This window comes from Cryptomeria japonica, chromosome 8, assembly GCF_030272615.1.
Source record: "Cryptomeria japonica chromosome 8, Sugi_1.0, whole genome shotgun sequence".
In the NCBI taxonomy this organism is placed as follows: Eukaryota; Viridiplantae; Streptophyta; class Pinopsida; order Cupressales; family Cupressaceae; genus Cryptomeria; species Cryptomeria japonica.
Genome location: NC_081412.1, coordinates 330,560,353 through 330,567,251, shown reverse-complemented (window position 1 = coordinate 330,567,251; position 6,899 = coordinate 330,560,353). Strand labels below are relative to the sequence as shown.

General features: G+C 37.9%; 1 pseudogene; it reads right to left on the bottom strand.

Moving 5' to 3' along the window:
• Positions 1-1,778: 1,778 nt before the first annotated feature.
• Positions 1,779-2,696, bottom strand: LOC131857655 (photosystem I P700 chlorophyll a apoprotein A1-like; annotated as a pseudogene).
• Between the last annotated feature and the right edge of the window lie 4,203 nt (positions 2,697-6,899).

The window sequence follows — 6,899 nt, the reverse complement described above, 5'->3', positions numbered from 1 at the left end:
TAATTTTCTATACCACCTCATTTCTACAAGTGCCAAAGAAACACGGAAGAATGGAAGTCATTCTGTCAACCATCATGGTTTGATTAAATTGCTTGTAGAACATTCTCTTAGAGACATTTCACAGATGGAATGGGGGGTATTTGAGGGCATATTGCAGTTGAGGGTTGAAGATGCTCTTGTTGAAGATGCTCCTATTGCAGATGATCCACCAGTTGAAGAAGAAAATATTGCAGAACCCTGTTCTCCTGTAGTTTCTGCAAAGAATGATTTGCTCGTTGCCAAAGGAGCTATGGTTATTATGAAAGAAGAGATAGTTGAGGCAAATGTGGAGCAACCCTCCACTTCTCTTCAAAGAGATTCACCATTTGCTAAGAGAAAAGGGAAGGAATTGGAAATAAATGAAACAGATGAAGAACCTATGGTTCAGCCCCATGCAACTCAAATTTCTTCTGCAGCCAAGAGGCGTAGGTCAAAAAGAAAAACTCCTGTAATAGAGCCACAGGTAGAAACCATTCTTGTAGCCACTCCAAAGGTTTATATGAGAAGAACATGGAGTAGGACCCAGAAGGCTCATCCAACAGGTGATTCAGTAGAGGTTATTTTAGTGGAAACATCAGAAGAAGGGAGCCCTGTAGATGTTAAAATCCAGAAAAAAGGTGATGTAGATAGATTGTCAAATCTTGCTTATGTGGCAGAGCAACTTGAGGATCCTTTCAGAGAGATTCCATAGCAGCTTGAGGAACTTGTTGAAGAGATTCCATAGAAAATTTGTTATGTGAATTTTATTTACATAACTATGTTGTACCCTCAAATAGTGAGTGGAATCCTTTGTTATATATTGGTGATATCCATATAAAAGCTTTAATGTCATGGATTCAAAATGAGATCAGCATGGGGCACAAGATAGAGCATAAAAAGATTTTGAATTTTATTGTCCATTACCATTGAGGAAGGAAGCAAAAGAGCTAAGAGTTCTTTATTATGAACGGCAGAAATTATTGGTAAGAGATTATGTTAGGAAACTAGTGCTTCCAATGAGGGAGGAAATATACCAGGAATATGAGAATTTAGTTCAGACTGACAGTACAGCTGCAATAGATGGGTTAACTCAGCACTGGAATAACTTACCAGAAGAATTGACGCAGGTAGAACCTCATTCACTGCAAAAAATTTCAGGCAGCTATGCAAAGAGCCCCCAAATATATACAACTGGGTAGAGAGAAGACCAATAACTGGTTACCACTAATATTTCAGCCTCCTATTCTTATGTGGCCACTATTGGGATGTAAGACTATGGATCAGCCCTATGAAGCAGTTACAGAAGAATCAACCAGATGGTCCAGGCTAGAAAAGATGAAAGGATTTTACTAGAATCTAGCTTTAGGAGGAACAGGTCAAGGAACCATTGGTGATCTAAGAATTAGTGCAAGAATCATAAATTTTCCTTTTTCTATAGGATAAGAAAGATCTTAAAGTTGGGGGGCATGATGAGTTGAGACATTGTCATATTTCTATCCTCGGAATTCTTTTCAAAATTGCCTTGTCATGCTACGTGGAACAAATTACCAGACATCCACAGAAAGATTATAGCTAACTGACCAAAGTGAGAAGCAAAAATCTTTTGATAAAGACGCTCTTCGGTAATATCATCATGACTCTCAAAGTCATGTGCAGTAGCAATACCAAACCAAATACGATGAGTAGTTGGGTCCTGGGCCAAGCCTTGGTTGAACTTTGGAAATCTTGATGCCATAATGCTTTTCAAATCCTCCTAGTCGTTATCCTACTGCAATAATTCTTGCTAGGAAGAATGCCCATGTTGTGACGATTCCACCTAGAAGGTAATGAGCTACTCCTACAACACATCCTTGGACAATACTCAAGGCTCTTGGCTAGATAGAAGGAGCAACTTTTAATTTATTATGAGCCCAAACAATAGATTCAATAAGTTCTTGCCAATATCCACGGCCACTAAATAGGAACATTAAACTAAAGGCCCAAATGAAATTAGCACCTAAGAATAAAAGGCCATAGGTAGATAATGAAGAACCGTAAGATTGGATTACTTGAGAATCTTGTGCCCATAGAAAGTCACGAAGCCACCTGTTAATTGTAATGGAACTTTGTGCAAAGTTTCCTCCTGTAATATGAGTTACCACTCCCTGATCACTTATACTACCCCAAACATCAAACTGCATTTTCCAACTAAAATGAAATATTACTATCAAAATTGCATTGTACATCCAGAATAATCCTAGGAAGACATGATCCCAGGTAGATACTTGACATGTTCCTCCTCTACCAGGCCCATCGCAAGGAAAATGAAAACCAAGATTCGCTTTATCGGGTATTAAATGAGAACTGCGAGCAAATAAAACACCTTTCAGTAATATTAATATAGTCACATGGATAGTAAATGCATGAATATGGTGTACTAAAAAATCCGCAGTTCCTAATGGAATAGGTAACAAAGCCACTTTGGCACCTGCTGCTACCAAATCGCTGCCTCCCTAGGTTAAGCTGGTGCTTGTTGTTGCATCGGGAGCTGTCAAACTGGGTGCTAAAGCATGAGTGTTTTGTACCCATTGAGCAAAGATAGGTTGTAATTGTATAGCAGTATCTGAAAACATATCTTTAGGACGTCCTAAAGCACTCATAGTATCATTATGAATATAAAGACCAAAAGTTTTTGTCATCTTTTGGTTTGCATAGTAGTAGTGATGTATTGGAAGTTTACTATATGTATTTCATATGTTATCCTGAACCTATTAAATCATATTTTATCTTTGCCAGTTTATTCCTGCAGCCATGCCATTTAATACTATAGCCATGTAATTTATTCATGTTGCCATGCATATTGTTTAGGGAGGGCAATGCCATATGTGAAATTAATGAATGTCCTAATTAAACAAAATGCGTATGTATGTTCTTGTACGTTATTTCTTTTGTAGTGCAGGGAATAAATGATGTTGCGGTGGATGTTCGCCTATCACACCAGTTGAAGTAAAGGATACTCAAGAAGATGACTAAAGATCAAATAGCAGAAAAGATGAGAAGCGTAAGGAATGGAATAAGAGGAGAAATCAAGCGATACTACCGATGTCTAACTTAGGTGGACATTGAAGTTGTAAATACCGCCACAGTATGTTATGGTTGTGGTTCGGTTTAGATCCATGTTTCTTGCAGCATAACTCCAGTTATCTCCTTTCTTGGTCAATCATCTGCCTCTTCTTTTCGACATGATTTGTGTTGTCTCTTGTAGATTATTTCTTTTTAATAATAAGCTCTTTATCTTCTCAGAGGTTAGATAGAAAGAGAAGAGAAATAGAGCAGAGGATTTTTCCTAAGTATTTTTGAGGATTCTTTTCATATTGAATCATGTAATGACTTCCAAAGAATGATGAATAAAAATATGTTATTCTGAGCTTTTAGAGTTGTTTTTGGGAAGCCTGGTATCACTCATCCAAGGGGGCCCACTTGGTGAGTGTTCTTGTGCATTTGTTAAGATTAGTTTTCTTTTCTTAGCTGCAGTAGACATTCTTGCATTGATTGTTCCTACAGCCACTGGAAACAAATCCACTGACTGTTCCTGCAGCCAAACCAGAACAGAGTAATTTATGTTTATCAGCATTGAACTTATCCAATATTGCTTTTATGAATTTATGCAGAAGTTTTCCTGTAGCCTTTCTATAGTTTCATTTCTTTCTTATCTTTTCCACATAATGTTATTTGTTGCAGTAATGCAGAATAGTTATTGCAGGAACTTAGTGCATAGATAGTGCAGACCCATTTCAAGTATTACGTCCCTGGGTTGACAATCAAATGGACACTAGCTATGGAAATAGTGACTTTACCAAATGAATGTCCAAACTTCGGGTTGAGACTTCAACTAGAGTTATTATTCTTATTGTTGGGTTGAACAACACTATTTTGTGTGATCTCCTAAATATCCTTGCCAAGACATCTAAGATGTGTCTCCATCTGAATCTTCCATACTGTGTAATTTGTTCCATCAAGCCTAGGAATATCTCTTTGAAAGCTAGCTCCAAAAGAACTGGATGAACTTGAACTGTTAGTTGCCATAAGATCTTCCTCAAGTGGTTAGGCTTTCTGCAAAGAGGACCAGAGCTTTGACATCAATTGTTAGACAGTTTAAATAACCAGAAGACAACTGAGAGGGGGGGGGGGGGGGTTGAATCAGTTGTCACAGATTACCGGAACAATTAGAAATTAAAAGTTTAATACCAAAACCAAAAAAATTAATACTAGAATGCTTAAACCATATACCAGAATAGTAGTTAAACCAATTAAGCATAAACAATAATCATAGAATAAATACCATCCACATGACATCAAGATTTGTACGTGGAAAACCCGGTAAAGGGAAAAACCACGGTGGGAAGCCTACCCATAGTCAGTTAATACTTTTGTAGTAAGTATGTGAATTACAATTGAGGGGCCTGTAATTGCAGGAAGGCCAACAGCCTAGAGCGCACTGCACATCACAAAAGGAGTCTCACTGACTATATAGAAATCCATACTACAATCTGGAGAAGTGTTGAACTAGAAAAGATAGCATCTCCTATGCCTGAGTACAGTTCCGGTTAAGCTCAATACTGGAGGACTAAATCCTCTTACATAAACCCAATTCGATCTCCAACGATCAACCAAATCCTCTACCAGAATGATATTACATTATTTGCATATTACATTCCTTGACCATGATGATCTACAATGAGATCTCGCATCTATATATACAAACCCTCAACCATAAACAATTAGGTCGGCCACCAGATAGTAAACTAATTACATAATTACACACCATGTATTCCTTAGACCAAACAAATAATATCCAACACATAAGACATCCTGGAAACACATCAAGAGGTTCAATCCACATGTTACATTAAAGTCAGTCCATAACCTAGATCAATCGGGACCTAGTATAGGTCTACACACTACAACAATGATCTCCATCCGCAAAGTCTCAAATATGATCACAAACAACATCCTCAAACTCCACCAGAAGTTGCGCCAATACCACATGCAATTCATCAAAGATCTTCATCAAAAGCTCTGCCGGTGAAACCCTCACCGGAACCAGAAACCAATCTTCTAAGCAAACATGATAGCATCCGATCACTAGACCAAAACCATCTTACTGAATATGATCATGAGTATCATGAACAAGCCAATTCCATAACCAAATCATACCGGAGGCTACCAGATCATGTCGGATCCAAGTCAACCAAAAACCACTCAACCTACTGGGACCAAAAGGGTACCGTTAAAGCATCCAAACAGCTAGTGTTGGCATCAATGACAAAACATCAACGCAACACATAATCAATTCCACCAAATGGCCAACAAAATTATCATTCACATAACCTTCATTTTGGACTTTATCCTAGAGTAGGCCCAACTCCTCCTCAATAGCAGATTTTTGAACGAAGATGTCCCCAAAGACTTCTCTATTCCACTTTTTCACCTTCTCCTTAACATGCCTTAACATTTTAGCAACCTGGAACATAGAAGAACCATCCACTTGAACATTACACCAATCCTTCACGCTACTAGAAAGTTTGTTGGTATTTTGATGATGTTTAGTTGTGATTGTCATTGATGGACACACACTTATTTGATGTATGAGTTATTCTCAACCAGTAGTTGTTCCAACTAGTATTGTATGTCATTATATGTATAGTCTTTGTTTGTTAAAGGCTATCAGTGTTTTACAGAAGATGCTTATCGGTCATAGCATGACTGAAGACCCCAAGTGGTATGAAGACCCCAAGCGGTATGAAGACCTCAAGCGGAACAAAGACCCCAAGTGACGGTTAATCTTTTTGATCGAAATACTATGTTCTAGTTTTCCAGTCTTCATTTGTTAACTGATAATCAGTATATTACGTTAAACGGGAATAATTGTAATGTGTGATGAGTTATCATCCACCGACACTTTGGCGATGTTTATGTGTCATGTTACCAAATGTGTCTAGATGCACTGTACCTACAAAATTATAGTCTAATCTTATTGGACTGACATGAAATCAGGTTCCTATATGAGGACATCATGTCAAGGGTTTTAAGGTTATTGATATGTGCGAGTGTTGGAGAAAATAATAGGTCTGTGTGAAAAAGGTATCTCACAATAGAGATTGTGAGTGCAAAGGTTAGAAGACTAAAGTACTGCTGTAATGCATTAACAAAGAACTGTCAAGGATCTAATCAAGCACTCAGTGCTACTTTCTAGATCATCCACTTGTTGATTACTAATATCTTTGACAAGTCTGAAACCCTTAACCAAGTAGGCCCAGCCAAGCCTATTGTAAATCCTCTAACAAGGTGGTTCATAGTTGTGGATCTGAAATCCTTTAACAGGGTAGTCTTTAACAGGACTTATCTCCTAACAAAGATCTAGATTCCTAACAGGATCTGTTCTGGTGGATAACATTGCAAGACCTTAACCGGTCTGGTTACTATTCTGTAGATAGTTGACTTGTGAGTTTTACTCACCGTGGTTTTTCCCATTTGGGTTTCCACATCAAAACTTCTTGTGTTATGATGATTGTGCTTATGTGGGTGAATTCTTTATTTTCTATTTGGCTTGTTTGTGTTTTAACTAGTTTATTGTTTAAACTACTACATCGGTCTACTGGAAAATTGTTTAAGAGTTTGGTTACGTTCTTAGGCATACTAGTTCACCCCCCCTCTTAGTATTCATCAATTGGTATCAGAGCTTACCTTTCTATAAGTCTAACCACTTGGAAGGAGATATGGGGGAATATAGCATGAAGGAACTCACTCACCATCTTACTGAGTTTGAGAGAGCCTATGATGAACTCAAGATCAAGTATAAAGCCTCTTTAGCCAAGAGAAGAGAACTTGCTGAGCAATTG